The sequence below is a fragment of the Suricata suricatta genome, chromosome 2 (assembly GCF_006229205.1).
Source record: "Suricata suricatta isolate VVHF042 chromosome 2, meerkat_22Aug2017_6uvM2_HiC, whole genome shotgun sequence".
Lineage (NCBI taxonomy): Eukaryota > Metazoa > Chordata > Mammalia > Carnivora > Herpestidae > Suricata > Suricata suricatta.
The window spans coordinates 150,129,925-150,153,673 of NC_043701.1; the positions used below are offsets into that span (position 1 = coordinate 150,129,925).

The 23,749-nt window shown below is 38.7% G+C and overlaps 1 protein-coding gene and 1 long non-coding RNA gene across 11 annotated transcripts in view; one reads left to right on the plus strand and one right to left on the minus strand.

The window, feature by feature from the left end:
- Nucleotides 1–15,323, minus strand: part of CSGALNACT2 (chondroitin sulfate N-acetylgalactosaminyltransferase 2) — a 56,907-nt gene extending 41,584 nt beyond the window's left edge. For 9 of the 10 annotated variants that reach the window (XR_003905636.1, XR_003905637.1, XM_029932177.1 and 6 more), the window contains exon 1: nt 15,198–15,323. The gene's annotated coding sequence lies outside the window, so the exon portion shown is untranslated. The remainder of the gene's footprint in view (nt 1–15,197) is intronic. The other variant, XM_029932178.1, reaches the window with a different exon arrangement.
- Nucleotides 15,193–23,308, plus strand: LOC115285671. Its single transcript, XR_003905641.1, has 3 exons — nt 15,193–15,332; nt 15,520–15,884; nt 22,670–23,308. It is a non-coding gene; the product is annotated as an uncharacterized LOC115285671 (long non-coding RNA).
- The last annotated feature ends 441 nt before the right edge of the window (nt 23,309–23,749 follow it).

The following is a 23,749-nucleotide window of genomic DNA, read 5'->3' on the forward strand; positions in this document are numbered from 1 at the left end:
TTCTTTTTTTTGGTGGTGGGGGTGGTTATGTTTAAATGAAGTTGCTTTTACAACACCAAAGACTTAATCATCCATTTCCTACATAAAAGGTAGCTACTTTTTTGCATGGACCTCAAGCATATTGTAGTATAGAGGTGGAATTTAAGGAAAGGTATTAAGCAGGCTGTGTTGTAGCCTATGAACAAGTAATATATTGTATGATTTATCTTGAATGTATCATAGCATTGTATTTTAAACTGTGAGATGTGATCCATTAAAAGGGTCACTACTAAAGGTTTACTTTTTAATGAAATTGAACAGGAACTATCAGTATATACCACATATAACAGTAAAATTTTTATTACAATTAATATTTTTGAGATCTCCATATAAAATATAAGAGGGTTGTGGTCCAAAAATCCTGAACAAGACTGATGTATAAAGTATTTTTATACATTTCCTATGCCAACTTTTAAAACAATGTTGATATTACAACCAAAGTATGGAGAGGGTAAATGTGTACAGACTGATGAGTGGATAAAGATGTGTGTGTGTGTGTGTGTGTGTGTGTGTGTGTGTGTGTGTGTGTGTATGAAATGGAGTATTACTCATTAATCAAAAAGAATGAAATCTTGGCATTTGCAACAACATGGATGGAACTAGAGTGTATTATGCATGCTAAATGACATTAGTCACAGAAAGACAAATATCATATGACTTCATGCATATGTGGAATTTAAGATACAAGACAGATGAACATAAGGGAAGGGAAGCAAAAATAATAAAAAAAAACAGGGAGGGGAACAAAACCTAACAGACTCTTAAATGCAGAGCACAAACTGAGGGTTACTGGAGGGGTTTTGGGTGGGGGGATAAGTGAAATGGGCAAGGGGCATTAAGGAGGACACTTGCTGGGATGAGCACTGGGTCTCATATGTAGGGGATGAATCACTGGATTCTACTCCTGAAATCATTATTGCACTATATGCTAATAAATGTGGATGTAAATTAAAAATAACAATAAACAAAAAAATAAAATAATGACATTTTCATTCTGGATAAGAACAATAAATGCAGAAATGAAAGGTTTAAATAAAGGTTCTATAAAACTATTAAAAAAATAAAATAATGACATTTTCATTCTGGATAAGAACAATAAATGCAGAAATGAAAGGTTTAAATAAAGGTTCTATAAAACTATTAAGAACAATAAATGCAGAAATGAAAGGTTTAAATAAAGGTTCTATAAAACTATTAAGGTAACATTAAAAAAAACAAAATCTTTCCCTCCTTTAAGCAAAATACAGTTTTTGAGATATCTTATATGCTTATTTACAGTTAAATCTCTTACGATTAAATATTACCCACTGAAATAAATGAAAAGTTGTTGTAATTACTTTAGAATATAAAGGTTATTTGTATAGCTCTGTGGTTAAAAATAAAAGGTACCAAATTAAAGTCTTACTTGCCTAGTTAGTGAAGGGGACTCTTTAGCCAAACCCTCAGCCAGATTATAACAGCTTTAAATATGTTAAGTATGTTGGAGAAAACATCCATTTTTTGGCTGTTACAGCTTGACTGCCATCATTCTATGTAATGTGTTTATATCATAAACAAGATTTATTCATAACCCAGAGTTAATTCCAAGCAACCTTCTATGCACAAACAGCAAACAGTTTAATGTTGTGAGGAGAGAATGAGACGTTGTGGGGATGGGAAAATGAGCGGTTCAAAATATGTAATACAAATCAAAGATCTCAGAGTTAAAAGAAAGCTTAGCAGTCATCAATTCTTATTCTTTAAAACACATTAAAGCTACTTCCTCTTATAGTCTAGATGAAACAACAGGGACAGATTTACTCTTGCACTTGAAACAATAAAAAACGAACCAATAAAATCCAGAGCCTACCCCTCTCAATATAAAACAATACTTTTCAAGATACTGAACACTGTGTAACAAAGGACAGTGATCCTTGGAAAAAAACAAAAATAAACGATTGCCCAGCTTACTGCCTTAGTTTTCAGGCCATAATACAGGGAGCCCTCTTCTAAGCAGGTATCAGTTGACTTGCTGAGTTAATGAGATGAAGCCAACAGTCTGAGAAGACCAAGGCAGCTAGGTTGAAAGGATATAATACCAGAGGAAAGAGCTGCACAGAAAGAGAACTCCAGAGATCTGAAGAAGATACCCTTTGGGTACTCACGCAGAGCACTGACCAGTGTAGGCATATAAAAGAAACTAACTGAAGCTAAAAAAATTAGAGGACACAGAACTCAGCATTCATACAGGGCCAGAAATAATGTGCATGTTCCCACCAGACAGGCTGGAAAACCTCAAAATTATGGGGCATTGGGTAGAATACTCAAAAAGATCTTGCCTCAGTAATTGGAAAAAAATAACTCTAGACTAAACATGGTTCTGGTCTTGCCTAACAAATCTTAAAAGCAAGACCAGAAAAAATCAAATTGTTTTCAAGTAACTGTATAGAAAGCCTCAAAAATATTTATAGGAATATAAAAACATCAAGCACCCAGCAAAATAAAATTCACAATGTTTGACGTCCAAAGAAAAATGAGTAGGCATAAAAAGAAAAAGAAATATACAACCCATAATGAGAATAATCAATGACTGAAAATGTTTTAGAACTGACAGATGCTACCCCAATGTTTATAGCAGCACTACTGACAATAATCAGAATATGGAAAAAGCCCAAATGTCCACTGACAGATGAATGGAAGAAGAAGATGTAGATATATATATAATGGAGTATTACTTGGCATTCAAAAAGAATGAAATCTTGCTATTTGCAACAATGTGGATGGAACTATGACTTCACTTATATGTGGAATTTAAGATACAAAACAGATGAACATAAAGGAAGAGAAGCAAAAATAATATAAAAAACAGGGAGGGGGACAAAACAGAAGAGACACTTTTTAAAAAAATGTTTATTTATTTTTGTGAGACAGGGAGACAGAGCGTGAGCAGGGGAGATGCACAGAGAGAGGGAGACACAAAATTCAAGGCAGGCTCCAAGCTCTGAGCTGTCAGCACAGAGCGTGATATGGAGCTTGAACTCATGAACTACAAGATCATGACCTGAGCCGAAGTCAGACACTTAAATGACTGAACCACCCAGGCATCCCCAACACAAGAGACTCTTAAATACAGAGAACAAACTGAGGGTTGCTGGAGGGATTTTGGGTGGTGGGATGGGCTAAATGGGCAAGGGGCATTAAAAAAAAGACACTTGTTGGGATGAGCACTGGGTGTTATATGTAGGGGATGAATCACTGGATTCCACTCCTGAAATCATTATTGTACTATATGCTAATTTGTATGTAAATTAAAAAACTGATCCATTAATTTAAAAAAAAAAAAAAGAACTAACAGATGCCAGAATTCATAGAAAAGAACGTTAACTAGCGCTTGGGTGGCTCAGTTGGTTGAGTGTCCAACTCTAGGTTTGCTCTGGTTATAATCTCCAAGTCGTGGGACTGAGCCCCCCAGCCACTGGGTTCTGTGCTGAGTATGGAGGCTGCTTGTGATTTTCTTCCTCTCTCTCTCTGCCCCTTCCCTGCTTGTGCACAGGCTTGTATGCTCTCTCTCATAAATAAATAAGCATTATAAAAAAGAGAAGAGGATATTAAAATGATTGCAACTGTATTTAAAAAGATATTCATGTTCAAAAACCTAAGCAGAGACACAAAGGACATAAAATTAGATCCAAACTGAACTTCAAGAGATAAAAACTTGAATGTCTGAGATGAAAATTACATTGAATGGAATTTGTAAGTAGATATTTCAGAACAAAATATTAACCAATTGAAGACACTGCAATAGAAATTATGCAAAATAGGGGCGCCTGGGTGGCTCAGTCGGCTAAGCATCTAGCTTCAGCTCAGGTCATGATCTCACGGTTCGTGGGTTCGAGCCCTGTGTCCGGGCTCTGTGCTGACAGCTAGCTCAGAGCCTGGGGCCTGCTTCAGATTCTGTGTCTCCCTCTCTCTCTGACCCTCCCCTGCTCATGCTGTCTCTCTCAAAAAAAAAAAAAAAAAATTAAAAAAATTAAAAAAAAAAGAAATTATGCAAAATATAGAAGGAAAAGAGCATGAAAAGCATGAACAGATCACCCAGAAAGCTGTGTGACAGCTTGAAGCAGTCTAGTATATACATAATAAGAGTCTCTAAAGAAAGGAGAGGAGGGCAAGGAGAAATATTTATAGAAATAAATCTGAAAGTGTTCCAAAGTTGATGAAAATTATTAACACAGATCCAAGAAGCTCAATGACTACCAAATACAAAAGCCATAAAGAAAACGAAAGCCAGGCACATGATAATCAAATTGCTCAAATTTTATGATAAGTAGAAAATCCTGAAAGTAGCCAGAAGAAAAAGACACACCACATGTAAGAAACAAAGAGAGTGGAGCATGATCTTTAAAGAACTGAAAGAAAAAATATGTCAACCTACAATTCTATACACGCAAAAAAAATATGTCAAGAACAAAGGCCAAATAATTTTTTGGACATTAAAGAGCTAAAAGAATTCATCACCATCAGACATGCACTACAAGTCCTTTAGGCAGAAGTAAAATGATACCAGATGGAAATATGAATCTATACAAAGCATGAAGAAAGCAGAAATGTTAACATGGATAATTATAGGTTTTCAAATTACTTAAATCCCTGTAAAATATAAAGACACAAACCACCGAAACTGACTCAAGAAGAAATAAATATTAATAGACCTATAATAAGACCAAATTAATAATCAAAGACTACCCACAAAGAAAAGTCCAGGCCCAAATGTCTTCAATAGTGGATTCTTTTTTTTAGATTTTTTAAAAAGGTTTTATTTATTTTTGAGAGAGAGAGAGAGAGACAGCATGAGCAGGGAGGGTCAGAGAGAGAGGTAGACACAGAATCTGAAGACAAGCTCCAGGCTCTAAGCTAGCTGTCAGCACAGAGCCTGATGCGGGGCTCGAACCCACGAACCGCAAGATCATGACCTGAGCTAAAGTTGGATGCTCAACAGACTTAGCCACCCACCTGCCCCTTCAGTAGTGGATTCTACCAACCATTTGTAAGAATTAATACCAATTCTTCACAAACTGTTCCAAAAAACAGAATATACTTTCCAAAGCATTCTATAAGGCCAGTATTACTTTGATACCAAAATCAGATAAAGACATCAAAAGAAAACTAGAGACCAATATTCCTTGTTAGAGACACAAAAATCCGCAACAAAACATTAATACACTGAATGCACCAACACATAAAAAGTATAATATAACATGACCAAGGGAGATTTATCACAGAAATGCAAAATTGGCTTACCATCTAAAAAGTCAATTAATTTAATATATCATACCAATAAAGGACAAATCCCACACTATCATGTCAATAGACAAAGAAAAAGCATTTGATAAAATCCTGCATCTCTTTCTGATAAAACTACTTGACAAACTAAGAATATAAGGAAACTTCCTCAACCTGATAAAGGGCAGATATATAGAAAATCTTAAGGAATTCACTAAAAATCTATTATACTAATAAATGAGTTTAGTCAGTTTGCAGGATACAAGATCAATACATAAAAATCAATTGTATTTCTATATTCCAGCAGTGAAAATCTGAAAATGAAATTAAGAAAACAATCTGATATACACCAAAAAGAATAAAATGCTTAGAAATACTTTTAACAAAAGAAGTATGAGACTTGTACTCTGAAAACTATAAAACATTGTTGAAAGAAATTAACAAAGATTTAAATAAATGGAAAGACACCTATGCTCACGGATGAGAAGATTTAATGTTATTAAGACAGCAATATTCTCCAAACTGATCTACAGATTCAACACAATCCTCTTCAGAATCCAGCTGACTTCTTTACAGAAACTGACAAGCTAGTCCTAAAATTCATATACAAATTCAAGAAACCCAGGATAGCCAAAACAGTCTAGAGAAAGAAGAATGAAACTGGAGGACTCACACTTCCCCATCTCAAAACTTAACTTCTAGATAATGTGGTACTAGTATAGGAATAGACATATAGATCAATAGAATTTAGAGTCCAGAAATAAACCACATTAATTGATTTCAACAAGGTAGAAAGGTAATTCAATGGAGAAAGAATAGTCTTTTCAATAAATGGTGCTAGGACAACTGGATATTCACATGTAAAAGAATGAAACTGGACTCCTACCTCACACTATATTCAAAAATGAACTCAAAGTGGGTCAAAGATTTAAATATGAGTTAAAAAACATAAGGCTCTTACACACCCTAAGTATAAATATCTGTGCTTTTAATTAGGCAATGATTTGTTAGATATGAAACCAAAAAAGCAAAGACAAAATAAATAAATTGGACTTCATTAAAATTAAAAACTTTTGTACTACAAAAGATATCATCGAGAAAGTGAAAAGACAACTACAGAATGGGAGAAAATATTTGTAAATCATATCTCTGCTAAGGGGTCTGTGTCTAGAATATATAAAGAACTCTTATCACTCAAAATCATAAGGATAAATAACACAATGGGCAAAAAATTTGATTAGACATTTCTCTAAAATGATTAAGAATGCCCTAGAAGCACATGAGAAGATGGCTCAACATTATTAGCCAAGAGGGAAACACACATCAAAACTACAATGAGATAACTACTTCATATCCACTAGGATATAATTCAAAATGGATCACAGATCTGAATGAAAAACCTCAAATTATAAAAGTACAAGCACAGGAGAAACTCTTTGTGATCTTACGTTATCATGCAAAGATTTCTTTGATAAAACAGCAATTGCATAACTGAAAAACTGGACTTTGTCAAAATTTGTTTACTTGTGCTCTTTGGAAGATGCTGTTAAGAGAATGAAAAGACAAGTCACTGATCTAGAGAAAACAGGTGCACAGCGTATTTCTGACAAAGGACTTGTATGCAGAATACATACTTAACCACTATCAAAATGCAATAATAACAAAACACAACTCAATTAAAACTTGGCAAAATATTTGAGCAAACACTTCAAATAGGAACATGAAAAAAAATGTTCAACACCCTTAGTCATTAGGGAAATGCAAATTCAAACCACAATGAGATACCATTACAAAGAATAGCTAATTTTAGAATGGCTAAAATTAAAAAGACTGATGTTAGTGACAAAGTGGAAGAACTAGAACTTTCATATACTGCTGGTAGGAATTTAAGATAGTTTTACACAGTTTCCTAACAAGTTAAACCATAAGCCTATCATGATTGCATCCTTTCATTCTTAGATATTTATCCAAGAGAAATGAAAGCATTTGTGTACAAAAATCTGTACACAAATGCTCATCTCAGCTTTATATGTAACAACCAAAAAGAAACAACTTGAAGGTTTATCAACAAGTGAATGGATAAACAAACTGGTATAGCCATATTGATACATGTATCATCACTGGTGGATCTCAGTAATTATTCTCAGCGACAGAAGCTCAACAACGAAAGAAAGAGTACATATTGTATGATTCTATTTATATAAAATTCTAGAATATGTAAGGTAATTTACAGTGACAGAGAGGACATGAATCAGTGGTTGCCTGGGATCAGGGTGGGCTAGGGAAGTGGTAGCAGTAAACAATTATAAAAGCGCACAAGGAAACTTTTGGGAGTACAGATATGGTCTACCATTTTGACTGTGGTGATGATTTCACAGCGTATATATATGTTCAAATGATCAAACTGTATACTTTAAATATGTATAGTTTACTGAATGTCTATTATGCCTCAGTGAAGATATTAAAAAAAAAATCAGATTTAGTTTTAGTAGTAGCGCCAAAGAGGCATTTTTAAGAAAACTCCATTTTCTTCATTAAGAAGACAGCACGAAGGTTTGCTGACTGACTTGGACTTAAAAAACAAAAATAAGAGGGACACCTGGCTGGCTCAGTCTGCGGAGTATGCAACTCCTGGTCTCGGGGTTTTAAGTTTGAGCCCCACATTGGGTGTAGAGATTACTTAAAAAATTAAAAATCTGAAAAAAACACACCAAATAAAAACAAAAATAAGAACACCTGTCCTCCAAAAAAAGTAGAACTCCTATTACTCTAAAGGTCTCACCACATTTTTTCTATTTGCCTTATGATTTTGAGACAAAAGAAGATTGCTAAACATAGTTCATTCTAAGGCACTGATACCTACATTACAATATGGCCTTTAAGCAGTTTCTACTGAATCTTCTAATTCTATAATTTTGCAGTACCTATTTCATATATAATTTCCATGATACTTATGCACTGCAATGTTTGCAGTAAGAATAACCTACTGCCTTTTGCAAAATACAAACACTTCATTTGAATATATTTATTTTAAAAGTTCTATTCTGGGGGTGTCTGGCTCAGTCGGTTAAGCGTCCAACTCTTGGTTTTGGCTCAGGTCACAAACTCACGGTTCATGGGTTTAAGCCCCGTGTTGGGCTCTGCGCTGACAGTGAGCCTGCTTGGGGTTTCTCTCTCTGCCCTTCCTCCAGCTTGCTCTCTCTCAAAAAAAAAAAAAAAAATTAAAATTCTCAATTCTGAAGATAAAAACAGAGGGAGGCAGATCATAAGAGACTCTTAAATACAGAGAACAAATTGAGGGCTGATGGAAGGGTGTTTGTTGGATGGGGGATTGGGCTAAATGGGTGATAAGCATTAAGGAAGGCACTTGTTGGGATGAGCACTGGGTGTTATATGTAGGGGATGAATCACTGAGTTCTACTCCTGAAACCATTATTACACTATATGTTAATTTGGCTTTGAACAAAGTTTTTAAAAAAAAGTTCTATTCTGTATAATCTTCCTAAATTTCTATAAAATTTCTTACTAAAGTCTTCAAAAACTAAATTTATAATTTTTAATTCTTTTACATAACAAAAAGTCACACATTATTTGGAAAATATAAGCACTGTCAAAAAAACAAACCAAAACATTATGAAGTATAAATATTTGTAAGGGAAGGAATTAGAATCTTTTATTCCTTGGGCAATTGATGAATTACAATGATACATGGATTTTTTAACATGTCAATGAATAAGCAGTTTGTATTTAGAAATAAAAGTACTGATCACCAGAAGGTAGCGCTCATTCAACAAATATTTGAGTATGGGGTGCCTGGGTGACTCAGTTGGTTAAGGGTCAGACTTCGGCTCAGGTCATGATCTCGTGGTTTGTGGGTTCGAGCTCTGTGTCAGGTTCTGTGCTGACAGCTCAGTGCCTGGAGCCTGCTTCGGATTCTGTCTCTCCCTCTCTCTCTCTGCCCTTTCCTTGTTAGTGTTGTCTCTCTAAAATGAATAAAAATGTTAAAAAATTTTTTTTAAAAATTGAGTACCTATTGTGTGTTAGGCACTGCAATGGACTGAATGTTTCTCTCACTCATATGTTGAAATCCTAACCCCCAATGTGTTACTTATAAGGGGATAAGGCCTTTTAGAGGTTAACTAGAGGTCATGAGGGTGCAGCCCTCTTTAATGGGATTAGTGCTCTTATGAAAGATATCCCAAAGAGCAATGTAGCGCTATTTCTGCCATCTGAAAAAACAAGTTGGAATTTACAACCCAGAAGAAAGCCTTCCCGAGAACCCAACTATAACTGGTACCTTGATCTCAGATTAAGAAAAATAAATGTCTATTGTTCATAAGCCAGTCTATGGTACTTTGTTATAGCTACCCAAACGGACTAAGACAGTCACTGTATTGGGTGCTAAGGACTAGAATGATCATTTTGACAAGTATTTCTGAGGAAAACTACACTCAAGGTACCCAGACTTCAGCAAAACAAATGGCAGCAATACTCATGCTATCATCAGGTAAAACAGAAAAATGTGTCAAAAGCAGCCTGTGGCACAGTAAAAATAACTCAAAAAGTCAAGTGTAATAGTTACTTAATAAATAGCTGTGTAATCTTGGGCATAATACTTAACCTATATGGGCTTCATCTATAAAATAATTTGTTTGGATGGCCAAGGTTCTTTCCAAGATATTTCAATTCCTTTGATTAAAGATAAATTAAAAATAGACACACACACACCTTATTTTTTCAAGGACAAATTTGATATAATGCATATGCCTTTTAATCTAGCAACTCAAAATTCCACTTTTAAGACTTCATACTACAGAAATACTTACTGTAGCAAATAGGCACATGCATAAGATGTTTACTACTGCTACATGAAACAGCTAAATAAAAGCAACTTGAAATCTATCAATAAGAGAAAGGATATGGGGTGCCTGGGTGGCTCAGCTGGTTGAGTGTCGGCTTCGGCTCAGGTCATGATCTCACGGTTTGTGGGTTCGAGCCCCATGTCGGGCTCTGTGCTAACAGCTAGCTCAGAGCCTGGAGCCTGCTTTTGGACTCTGTGTCTCCCTCTCTCTCTGACCCTCCCCTGCTCGCGCTGTCTCTCAAAAATAAATAAAAAACATTAAAAAAATTTTCTTAAGTAAAATAAAAATAAAAAAAGAGAAAGGATAAGTAAACCACAGACATTTATACAACAGAGCATTTAAAAGGAGTGAGGTAGATCTAGATGTGTTGACAAAGATAATACCTATAAAATGGTATTAACAGATTATAAGCCTTTCTTTCAGTTTATCCCATCTGTATGATAAGTTTGGGAGCCAGATAGACTAAATTCATACATCTGCTCTATCACTTTCTAATTCTTCACTACAGGTAAATTCTTTAATCTCTATAAGCTTCAGTTTTCTCAGCTGTTAAGTGGGAATAATTACAGAACCTACTTGCAGTGTTATTGTAACAACCAAGTAAAACATGACAAGCATTAAGTGCTCAGTAAGTGTTGAGTGCTATTTCCCTTATGCAAAGTTTTGTTTCGTTGCTGTTGTTAATGGAGTTAAATCTATCAGTCTCTTCCTGCATGACTTCTTGATTTTAGCTTCCATACAGGAAATAATCCTAATATAAAACTTATTTTCTCAAATAACCACTTCTTACCACTTATTAAACAATCCATGCTCTTGTCCCTAATCTGAAATTTCACTTTTATCATAAGCAAAATTCCTATACATATGGAGGTCTATTTCTGGCTCTAAACCAGGAATTAACAAACATTTCAGGTAAGGGGCCATGTAGTAACTCTGCCTTGTAGCACAAAAGCAGTCACAGAAAATATGCAAATGATTAAGCATAGCTGCATTCCAACGGATACTGAAATGTGAACTTCCTATAATTTCATGTCACAAAGTATTCTTCCCCACCCGCGCCCAAGCGCTTAAAAATATAAAAGTCACTCCTAGGTCTTAGGTCATACTAAAATAGGTGGCCAGTCACACCTATCGGCAACTTGTGCTCTAAACCTTTACATTTTATACACTCTTAGGATTTTTTTTATATTTCTAAAATTCTACAAAATAAATACATGTGAGAAAAAAGTTAAATATAATATAAGGGCACACAGTGAATCCTCTCCCTTCTATCCCAGAGGCCCAGATCCTTTCTGCAGTTTTTCTGTGTCCTTCCAAACCTACTGCCACTATTAAACATCCCAGCATAAAGAGCCTTATGTATATACACACGACTTTCCACATATTATTTCACCCATAGGATAAATCTCTGAAAACAGAACTGCTAGCTTAAAATTCCTTACAGTATTCATTTCAGCATGTAACTGGTCACTTTCTATAGCCTTTTCCCTTGCTCAGGATAAGTCTTCCAACGTGGCTTTATCTGTATCTCACCTTCCCAACCAACTTTTAAAATGGTAAATATTTGCTCCAGATTATAGACTTGAAACTATAATTACTATGGTCCATGAATCCTTCCTTAGCATTCCATTGTAGTTCTTAGCTTATCATTATCAATGTCTTGGAGTTAAAAAAAAAAATAAGTTTTACTATTTTCTTTGGTCACCGTTTCTTGAATTCCATATCTGTTTTTCTTGGATTAAAATTTTCACTTGATAGAATACATCCTGGGGTATTCCTAGTATGCATGGGTGAAAATGACTTTATTTTGCTCCCACTTTTCTTTTTTTTAAGTTTATTTGAGAGACAGAGAAAATGCGAGTGGAGGGAGGGGCGGGAAGGGGGGTAGAACCTCAAGCAGGCTCTGTGTTGTTAGCGCAGAGCCCAGAGGGGGGCCTGAACTGGAGAAACTGCGGGATCATGACCTGAGCCAAAATCAAGAGTTGGACGCTCACCTGAGTCACCCAGGCACCCCACCCCAATTATGCCCCCACTTTGAATGCCAGGTTGCTTAGGAATAAGTTTCTGAGTCTAAAATATGTCCCATGAGCACTATTTAAACACTGCTCCACCGTTATCTAACATTCCATGGCCTAAATTAGAAGTCTAACTGCACATCTGATTTTTCACTCTTTTAGAGGTAACCATATATTTCTCTTTGGAAGCTTATAAGACTGTATATTTATTTATCCATGAAGTTCATAAATTTCATTGGAATGTATCTAGGTGTGTCTATCAATACTCATTTAAGACCCTCAGTATGTCTATTCCATTCATAAACTCAGATACTTCTAAGTCAAATTTGTTTCTTTTCTTTCTTTCTTTGACATAGTATTTTATTTCCATTCTACCATAAGGTAAGAATGGGAAATCTCACATCTATTGTGAATTGCGAGGGGAGGAGAATGAGGGAATAGGAGTTGCTTGCACAGCCAGAAACCCTCAACCAGTGCCACATCTTTCTACAAGCTCTCTGAAAAGGCTATACTTCCTGATCATCCCCACTACACAGATGAAATGGAGACCTGAGAAGTAACGGCTGATTTACATTTGCCAGTACTTTGTCTCCTGATACATTTTTCTGTTTGCCTCTGGATGACCAAGATTCTGCCTGGATATGCCTACCCTCATGATCTCTGTGGTTATTTCTCCCCTTCTAATTTCTATTCCATCCTGGAATTGCTGTTAGATGTGCATTGCCTCTTTTGGATCTATTTTAGCTATTTTTCATTCTTTCTATGTTTTACTATGTGTTAATATCCAAGAACAGATTGCTTGTTTTCAGGGCTGTTCAATAGGCATGGTACCTTCCCAAATCTGAGCATACTAATATTAATTTTAAAGTTTTCTTGTTTCTTACATCAACTCCATTGCTTCAGGTTTAGTTCTTGTTATTTGTTCAGTCTGGGGCATCTCTCACATGCCACAGATTTCTGTTGTCTGTCCTCTGATAATAAAAGTTTCTGATTTAAATGTTCCTGATATAAATGTATCAGCATCTCAGTATACATGGAAATCACTATACTCCTGCAGCAAATTCATATTTGTAAATAACCCTATAATTCAATTTTACATTTACACCTAGTACTTGTATAGTATGACAACAATGTTAAGTTAACTGACTTGCAATCCCATGATTCTTCAATCCATTTTTAGTCATATCCTTTTGGTGTTTCGTTTCCCCTAACAACCACCGATTTGAGTAACACTGTTCTTACCTAACCATTATGCAATAAGCTTCGGAGACAGATCATCACCAGCTTTCCCTCGCAGACTTATCTAACAGACAGTTAAACAAGTAATGACAGTCGGGTAGAAGATTGTCATAGGTGTGCAATTCAAAAAATAAATAACAATAGGGTAATGAATCACTTAAGTCTTGAACTCATACTAGTTATGCTTTTTTACCCATCTTTAATGTTATATAAGTTAAAGTAACAAATTCTCGTGAAAAAAAAAGAGTCCAGGTTGGTTAAAACAATCTTCTGCCTACTTTAGGATAGTTATTACACAGCTGACAGAAATGCACACAGCTGTGTGTTCACCAAGACCATTTTCTAGAATGTTCCAGAGCATTCCTCAAAATACATAATAACAAAAACTGGAACCACAAATATCCATCAACAAAGAAGAGTCATATAGTCATACAATGGAATACTAAACAGCAATAAAAAGAATGAAATACTGATACATGAAACATCATGGGTGAATCTCACAAGCAATGTGCGGACCATTCTGCATGAATCCATTAACATCGAGCCCAAAACAGACCAACCTAAGAGCTGATGGCAGAAATCCGAATACTGATGGGGGGGGGGGGGCGGGTAGCAGTGAAACTTGGAAGCCGCAGAGGGAAACTCCTGGGATGATGGAAATGTTCTATGTAATCTGACCTAGTTTGTGGTTATACAAGTCAATAAATCTATAAAAACCCACTGAGCTGTACAATAAAGAGTTATGAACTTGAGGGCTTCATATGTATATCTCAATAAAAAAAAGTTAAGAAAGAAAAAAATGTAATTTCCAAACTGTCTGGAACTAAAACTATGTGTATCAATGTCAAAATTTCCCAAGCCATAAATACTGGAAACCCGACATCCTTTTTAGATTCTTTTAGTCACAAGAGAGTTTTAAACAAATGGTATCAGAAGAACCATACAAAATGAAGTTTAGCATTCTCAGTCATAAAATACTTGGTTTCCCACCTCCAAGTTTGGAAGTACTGTTTTAAAGCGACATTTAAAGACAACATTAATTCCACCAGAAATGAAGGCCCAGCTCCTAAGAACCTTCAATGAGGTTAAAAATGTCCACACCCTGCATATAAATCTCAGCAGGCTGAAGGATAAAAGCCTTTTTAAGGCTTTATAATCAACTTTTCACCCTGTCATCACAAATAAAAGCACCACTCCTGGCGTTTACAAATGCTTCCGCAGCAAGGTGTTCGGCCACAGTGCAATTTACCAGATGCCGTCTGGAAATGCAAGAAGCTGCCTGTCCTGTGGTGTCCTCGGCCCCACTCATGTCTACACAAACGTGCATCTTTTAAAGGCGCCTGGCGTCTGGCTGAAGCCGCGAGGGGCTGCTGCGGCCAGAGGATACTACTTAACGCAAAAGGGGTAACAGCTGACTGCAAAGTTTATGCAAAGCGAGAAGCAGAGACGGTGGTGAGTTGGAGCTTAAAAAAAAAAAAAAGTGACAAAAATAAAACACACCCAAGCCAACGGTCTCTGAGAGCATCGTTCTCAACAGAAAACTCAAACCGCTCCGAAAAACTGTGGCTTTTCCTGACACCGCAGCCGTCTCCGGAGGGCTTCTCCGGGAAGCGATCCCATCCAGACAGGGTCCCCCCGGAGGACTCGTCGGAGAAAGTGACCCGACCCGGACAGGAGGGACCCACAGCCCTCGGCCCGCGCGCCCCGGCGCCTGCACCGCTCGGGCCCGAGTCGCGAGAGCCGCGCGGGCAGGCAAGGCCGGGTGGGGCCGGGTACTCACCGCGCTCCTCACTCCTCGCAAGGGGACGGCTGCCCCGCTGCCTCCACCCCGGCAGCGGACATACCCCGGCAGCGCCCCGCGTACCTCACAGCCCACCGCACGCCGCCGCGCAGCCAACCACCACTTCCGGCGCGCGTGAGGAAATGAGGCTGCACTGCGGCTCGCTCCCGCCCCGCCCCGCCCACGCCCACGCCCACCACCGACAGCCCCGCCCTGGCCTCGCCCACCCCCTCCCGCACCCCAGTGTCAAGTATAGGAAGCTCAGTGACTGGCATACAATACTGATTAACCGATTCTCTCTTTAAAATATGTGTGTGTGTAGTTCCAAAAACGATTTGTGGAGACCAGGAGAGTCACCAGGCAGAAAACCGTTCTCCTTGGAGCAAGAGTCTGCAGGGACGGGAGCACCAGCTCTTGTGAATCGCTGACTTTGCCAGAGGGAGAAACTCAGCCGAGGATGGCAGCGCTGTACTGTCTGGGACTCCTGTCCTGGGAGCCCGAAGGGGCGATGAGTGCCTTCGTGGGCACAGCTAAGGACTGACAGGTCGCCAGAGGAGTCCGAGCATCCTAGGGTGTACTGAGCTGCACGCGAAGCCCCAGCGAGGAAGTCCTGAGCTGCCACTGGACCGTTAGCCATTCCGTTTCTTTGGACCTGGGTTTCCTTATATGTGAAACGAAGGATTTGAGGTAGACATTCTAAAAGACGGCTTGAGATTTGACATTGTATGATTTTAGTGACAGAAAAAAAGAAAGGCTTTACTAACACCCTCTCCACTCATCTGCTATTTTAGGGACATCCCCAAGGCACTTGGTCCTGCCCTAGAGAGTAATGGTCTGGGCAGAGGAGGGGTGTCTGGGTAGGATACGGAGGTGCTAAGAGCAGCTCTGGGGTCTGCCTCTCACCAGGCTCTGCTTTCCTTACAGGGCTACCTTGGCAGGTTATCGTACTTAGCCTCTCTAAGCCTGTTTCCTCAGCAGTGTTGTAGTAACAACAGCATATGCTTCCTAAGATTATTGTGAGGGTTAAATGCAATTTTGTATTTGAAGTGTTTGGCTCTGTGGCTGGTGTATGGCAGGCAGTCAGAGCTCACGGTACCATCAAGCACATTAGTTAGAGTAGAAGAATGAGGTGAGTCTGTAGAAGTGGCATTCCTGGGAGGACCTGCTTCTAATCACAGCTGTCTTCCTTGGACGATGGTTATTGGGATGTCTTTAACACAGATGTTCTCCTCAGATATGTCTTGTGGGAAGTCCCACCAGTAAGAAAGTCTGGATAACCTACTTCTGAGCCAGGCCAGAATGTGCAACTTCTTCCCAACTTCAAGGTGTCACTACTCATGTCATTTTTTTTCTTGTATCTTTTCTCAGCAACTGTAAACTGTAAACATTAAAGTTTTAACACTCCTTCCTCCTAACCTGGTCCAAGAATAAATAATTCATCTAGTCATAGATTTCATGGGTCTGTGACCTTCTGAAGGACTGTATCTTTTTTATCTACCAGTCCTTTACACATAGTAATGTTCAATAAATGTGAATGGAATCGATTAAAATAAGAACACACAAGGATCTCTCTCTTATCCCCAGAATCTCTGCCACTTGACTAGCCCCTCAGGCAGAGGGCATGAGTGATTAATTTTGCTGTCTGTCATAATTAAGCTTTCTGTCTGGATGCCTGGCTATGCTGTAGCATGGCAATTGGCCTTGTGTGAGTATACATACTGTAATTTAGTTATCTAGTGTTTAAACCTGCCATGAGCATTTGTCCTGTAAGTCTGAGCTCCCAACTTGGGAGTGTGAATGCAAAGGTGAAGTATTTTTTCTTGGGAGAATTAGAGAGTAGGTATAGAGCACAGGATTGGTGGATTTAAGGGGATAAGGCAGAAGTTCTTTTTTTAAACAATTTTTTTAATGTCTTTTATTTTGTGTGAGAGATAGAGACAGAGAATGAGTGGAGGAGGGGCAGAGAGAGAGGGAGGCCTGGAATCAGAAGTAGGCTCCAGGATATGAACTATCAGCACAGTCTGGCCCTACACAGGGCTCGAACCCACGAACCGTAAGATCATGACCTGAGCTGAAGTCAGACGCTTAACCAATTGGGCCACCCAGGTGCCCCAAGGCAGAAATTCTTTAAATGCTTAAGGCATTACTTAAATAAATATAAATGGCAGGCCACTGAACTGTCAGGGGATTATGTTCCCAAGCTGGCAGCTTTGAAGTTCTCAATCCAAGTTCACTCCACGTTCTTAGTTAAGATGATGTAATCAGCCTGTACTTGACATTCCTGCTGATGGCCCTTAGGAATTCCACAGAAAAAGGGGTATCTGGACCTTGTCCTCTAGCTTCATGTCCACTAATCGCAAATACTTGGGCTGTTCTTTATTGTCCCTAAACACTGTAAATTGGTTGAGACTATCTGTCTCCTAGGGCAGGGACAGCACTCCTAAGCCAGACACAGGGCCTGACTCATTGCAGGTGCTCACTGCATACCCATGGATACGTGAATGAATGAATGAATAATGAGAAATCCTACAGCTCTAACTTTCCTCTAGTGGGGGTAAAGGACCAGCAAGAGAAGTCTGTACTTCCACTAACCATGTGCAAAACAGGCTCATTTCCTAATGTGCTTCAGTGCACAGTAAAACCACCCCGCTCCATGTTAAACATTCCATTCTTTGTCTACTTCCACTAGCCTTCCAAGTGCTGGGCTTTCGTTTTATCTATAACGTTTGCTTTTCTTCCTTTATCCCATACTTCCCTTACTGATCATTCTGTGAAGCCACATCTGGCACAGGCTGAGGGTGCACTCAGCAGCAGGTGGTGTTCCCAGTGCTCCCTCCGTTTTAATCCCTCTAATTCTCTTGACATCCCTGTGGAGTAGGTTATGGTCCTCAGTTTACAGTGGAGAAGACAGAAACTCTGAGAGGAAACTGCAAAGGCTCTCCCAGGACAGAACCTGACATGAAATGGAAGCAATGGGGTTAGGGTTAGTTGTTACTTCTTGTAAACTGTTATTTGAATCTTGCATTAGAGCTGTTGGTTTTAAAGGAATTGAGATTCTGCCACCGATGGATTTAAATTGTTAGTGTTTTATTATTTTTCAAATTGCTACACTAAATGTGTATAAATTTGGAGAGAAGATAATGCATAATTCAAATTCTTTGGCAGATAATAGGTGATCTACTGGGGCACATAAAATAAGTAGTTCCACTGAGAAAAATGGAACAGTTGTGGCATACTAATATCAGGAGAATGTAGTGTTTTCCCCCCAAAAATCTCCAGTCTGAGGCTGCTTCTTTAACTATCAAGCTTTCCCACTCCACTAGCCTACTTCTGAGCTCCTGCCGAATGAAAGTGATGGAGTCTGACTCCCTTGCTGTAGCAAGCTCTGGTTAGCCTTTGCCTGTTCTCATTTGGGCGATTTTTGTTTCCAGTTTTCCTAGTGGCCCCACCAAGATAGTCTTCACTACTTGTTGCCTTCAATCAAGTGTGGTATCCACAGAAGCTCCTTGTGCCTTCCGTTTCTTGGTTTATCAAGCCTATAAGGATATGGTAAATTGGCATTGGGTCTAACCTCTGCTTGCTTTGCTTTGCTTTGTGCTGAGTTCCTTGGCTATTTATTCTCAGTGTGGGAATCTGGTTTTTGCTATTGATTTCCATTTGTTTGGCATCTTTGATAGAATCAGTCCATTCCTTTCATTCCTTTTTTCCATCTTTTATGTTACTATTTTGTGTCCTGTCTAAAAGTGTTGTTTGTCATATGGAAAATCATGGGGTAGAACACTGACACAAGCTCTAGAATCCTGTTGCTCCAGCTGACTTCACAGATCTTGAAGAGTTTGGGGTTCTCACCAGACCAGCACCATCCATCCTTATGTTCTTTACTGTGTACCTTCCTTATGTCCAATTTTCCCTCTTTTTAGAAGGGTGCCAATCATTGGATTAGGGGATACTTTAATGCAGTATGACCTCATCTTAATTTGATTGCATCAACAAAGACCCCATTTTCAAATAAGGTCAAATTCACAGGCTCTGGGAGTAGGACTTGAACATATCTTTCGGGGGACACAATTTTACCCACTAGAGATGGCAACCTCACCAATTTCTGGTTAGATTCAGGTGCTACTCTTTCTGCATAAACCCGGCCACTTTTGCTCACCCATTTACTTGGAGTAAACATATGGCAGATGATAAGCATTTCAAATAACCAACAGATTTTCTCTATTTCCTAAACCTCCCCTGTAAGCCTTAAGCCCTTGATTGCTTGCAAAACATTCCTTCCTGCTCTGTAATATCGTCTATGCAAATGTAATAGGGAGACACTTTACTCTGCAATATTCAATGCACGCCACAGTACTTGGGACTATTTGTGAGATTCCAAAGGATACGTTTATTCATAAGCAAGTTGATTCTGCTCTGGATATACCTTTTGTCTTCTCCATTATATTTGATACACATCCAAGATAATTTTCTTGACATTTTATGGACTAAAAATTTTACTGTAATGAAACAAAAATAACTGGAGCAGCACCTATTAAAGTTCAGAGAGAACCTACCAAACCATTACTCCAACTTCCCTAATATTCCTTGAAGCCAGAAGCAAAGGAAGGCATCAAACTTATAGTTGAAAGCCTTATATCTAAAGGTCTTCCCATCCCCTCCCCTTGTAATATGCCCATCCTGGCAGCAAAGAAACCAAGTGGACATAAATACCCATTTGTTTAAGAACTCAGAGACATTAACAAAATTATTATTCCTCACTTTCTAATCCATATACCATCCTGTGAGCCACTTATTGAAGCCACTGGATATAGTGAATCTTTGCTCAGCTTTTTTCAGTGTGTTTCTAGAACAGGACAATCAATAACTTTCTGTATGCATTAATAGCAAAATCTCCATAACATAGACGCTACAATTTTACCCATTTTTAAGTGTACAGTTCAGTGGCATTAAGTATATTCACATTGTTGTATGGTCATCTCCACCATCCATATCCAGAACCTTTTCATCATCCCAAGCTGAAACTCTTTCCCCATTAAGCACTAACTTCCCACTTTACCTTCTCCCAGCCCCTGGCAACCACCATTCTATTTTCTGTCTCTATGAATGCGACTGCTCTACGTATCTCATATGAATGGAATCACACACTATTTGTCTTTTGAATATGTGTTTGGATGACAGTACCTTTCTTGCCTTCATCTGGGGAGGACAACAGTCTTTCTGGACAGTCATGCCACAAGGGTTCACTGAAGTGCCCTGCTATTTTTTCCAGGTTGTTAACCAAGATTTAAATGACCTAAATTTCCCTTGTGATTGTTTTGGCACAATATGTGGAAAGGATTCCATTTACTTATCCTCAGCCTTAGAAGAAGGGAGTCAAAAAATTAAAAATAAAATTACCCTATGACCCAGAAATAGCATCATTAGGAATTTACCTAAAGGATACAGGAGTGCTGATTCATAGGGGCACATGCATGCCAATGTTTATAGCAGTGCTATCAATAATAGTCAAATTATGGAAAGAGCCCGAATGTTCATCAACTGATAAATGGATAAAGAAGATGTGGGTTATATATATAATGGAATACTACTTGGCAATTAGAAAGAGTGAAATCTTGCCATTTGCCACAACGTGGATAGAGCTAGAGGGCATTATGCTAAGTGAAATAAGTCAGTCAGAGAAAGACAGATATCATATGTTTTCACTCATATGTGGAATTTGAGAAACTTAACAGAAAGACCATGGGGGAAGAGAAGGGGGAAAAATAATTACAAACAGAGAGCAAGGGAGGCAAACACTTTTAAATACAGAGAACAAACTGAAGGTTGAAGGGGGCAAGGGAAAATGGGTGATGGGCATTGAGGAGCCCACTTGCTGGGCTGAGCACCGGGTGTTGTATGTCAGTGATGAATCATGGTAATCTACTCCCCAAACCAAGAGCATACTCTATAGTATGTTAGCTAACTTAACAATAAATAATATTTAGAAAAAACATTTCAAAAGATAAATGACCATTTTGCCAGAATGCAGTCTGCTATTTAGGGCATGATCCATGTAGAAGGGGGAAACCATTCTCTTTTGATAGACTAAAAACTATTCAAATCAATGGTAGATCCTTGACAAAATGGCATTTGAGAGGATTTAAAGGTTTAACTAGATTTTGCAGACAATGGGTGTTGATTTCTTCTGTAATTTTGACACTTTTTAATGAACTATATGTTCTTAGTAACTGATTCTCTCCTCTGGGAGCCCAAACAGGGACAGGCTTTCTGGAACCTGCAGGTGGCTCCTCAATGGCCTCCTTTCCTAGACATCCCAAACAACAGAAAGCACTTTTGTCTATTTGTGCGTGAGCAATTCGGATAAGCCCTTGGACTTTCATGGGAACTGTCCAAAATCCATCACTTACTATAGCCTTCCCTTGACACGCTGTAAAGATGTGTCTCCCTAGTGTTAGGGCAAGTTCTCTGCTGCAAAATTTGTTGATGCTTCTGCTGAGCTAGTTCTGGGCTCTTCACTTGACCTCATAATTCTTCCTGAAGTAAAGTCATTACTATTGGCTGAGAACACGTACTTTTAAGGCAGCTGATTAACCTCTTATGAAACTCTATTACTCTCTCCCTCCCAGGTACTACTCACTGCTATGACACCCTGAATCCTGGCACTCTCCCTCCTCAAAGAAGGGGAGCCTTATGATGATTTTACCTCAGATAATTTGGGGACTCTCTGCACCTCACTCAGATTTATTATAGTCTCCTGTTGAGAACCCTGAGCTAATCCCGTTTGTTCATGGATCATTCTCAATGCTGACGTTATCGAGCAGCATACACTATCACTAATTGAAGGTCTCCTTTAGAGTATGGTCCTCTATCTGATGTAAAATCAGTATAAATAGCAGAACTTATTGCATTTACTAGAGCTTAACTCTGGCTTACCTAGCCAAAGACTAGGGAGTGAACATATATACAGATAGGAAATATGCTTTTGGAGTGCTACACGACTTTGGGTTGTTAGAACCCCCACAAAAAAGGAGAGCAAATTAAGCAATTTTGAGATGCACTCTACTTATCACAGAGGTGACTATTATGAAGTCTAAGAACCATGCAAAAAGATAGAAGGTTGAAGCTAAAGAAAATGCTATAGCAGATCATGATACCAAACGGCTATATCTCTCCCTGAAACCACTCGTAGGACACAAAAAAATTACTACTCTACTTCAACACTGTTGGAAAAGCTGTAAAGAGAGGGTGGCACTGTTCTAAATTCCATGTAGGTTAGTCGTGGCAAGTGCCATTCCTAGTACTGTACTAGGATTAGTGACAGAGGCAAGGTGGGGCAGGCTATCTGATGCCTTAAAGGGCAAAAGCTATTTGCTCTGTAAGGTTGACCCCGATGACCTATTCTTGGTCTAGGTTAGAGTTGTGGATTGAAAGCACCTTACAGGGGTTATTGATTGTTCTTGTTTTTGCCATAGTGGTCATGATAGTTGGTCCACTGCATTCTATCCAGGGACTGAAATGCTTCTGCACAGACACTTTCTCATCAGATGGAACAACATGATCAAATAACCCATGATATACAACAGAAAGGCTGAAAAGACCTCATGATACAGCTGGTCATGGAGACAACTGGACTATCAGTCTCAAAGCGGTGAAGATCTGGATTCCTAGACTTCCTTAATTCATCAACCTCTCACAGGCAAGAAAATGATCAGAGAGGAGGATGGAGAGACTGAACATGCAAGCAGAGAATGATCAGACCACACGTAAACTGAGAACCTCTGACCCACACCTATGTAGGAACCAGCCTGGAATGGTCAGAGCTTGGTCAATGACTGCCTGTTTTCTTATTTTTAGCTCCTATTTCCAAATCAGGACCAACCAGAGAAAGCCAAGTATGTTTCCAAAATGAATCACGTAGCCTACCTCCGGCTTCCCCATGCCAACAACCTCCAATCACAACATGCCTGAAGCCTCTCTCCACCACCCGCTTTTCTACTCTAAAATGCTTTCCCTTCTCTGTCTGCCTTTGTGTTTCTGTCAAGAGCTAGTGCTGGTGGTTGACTCCCTTACTACATAGCAAGTTCAAAATAAATAACCGCTGCTTGTTCTCATTTGGATGATCTTTATTATTTCTACAAAACTGAAGATTATAGATAATTGGATTTAAAAAATACAATTTTCTACCACAACGCTTTTACTTTTCGATCGCTATCTTATGACACACCAGAATCCTGGCAACCTCTGTGTCAGGATTTTCCTAAAAATCACTTCTGAAGATCTTGTTTCCACACACTTACTGAACCCCTCAAACTCTTGGCATGCTCCTGGCCTACTGTGGCCACAGAACCTCCAGGAACATTTCCAAACTCTTTATTTACTTATTTTTTAAGTTTATTTCTTTATTTTGAGAGAGAGAGTGACAGTGTACATGGGGGAAGGGCAGAGAGCTAGGGGAGAGAGGGAATCCCAGGCAAGCTCTGCACTGACAGTACAGAGCCCGACACGGGCTCAAACTCATGAAACTGTGAGATAATGACCTGAGTTGAAACCAA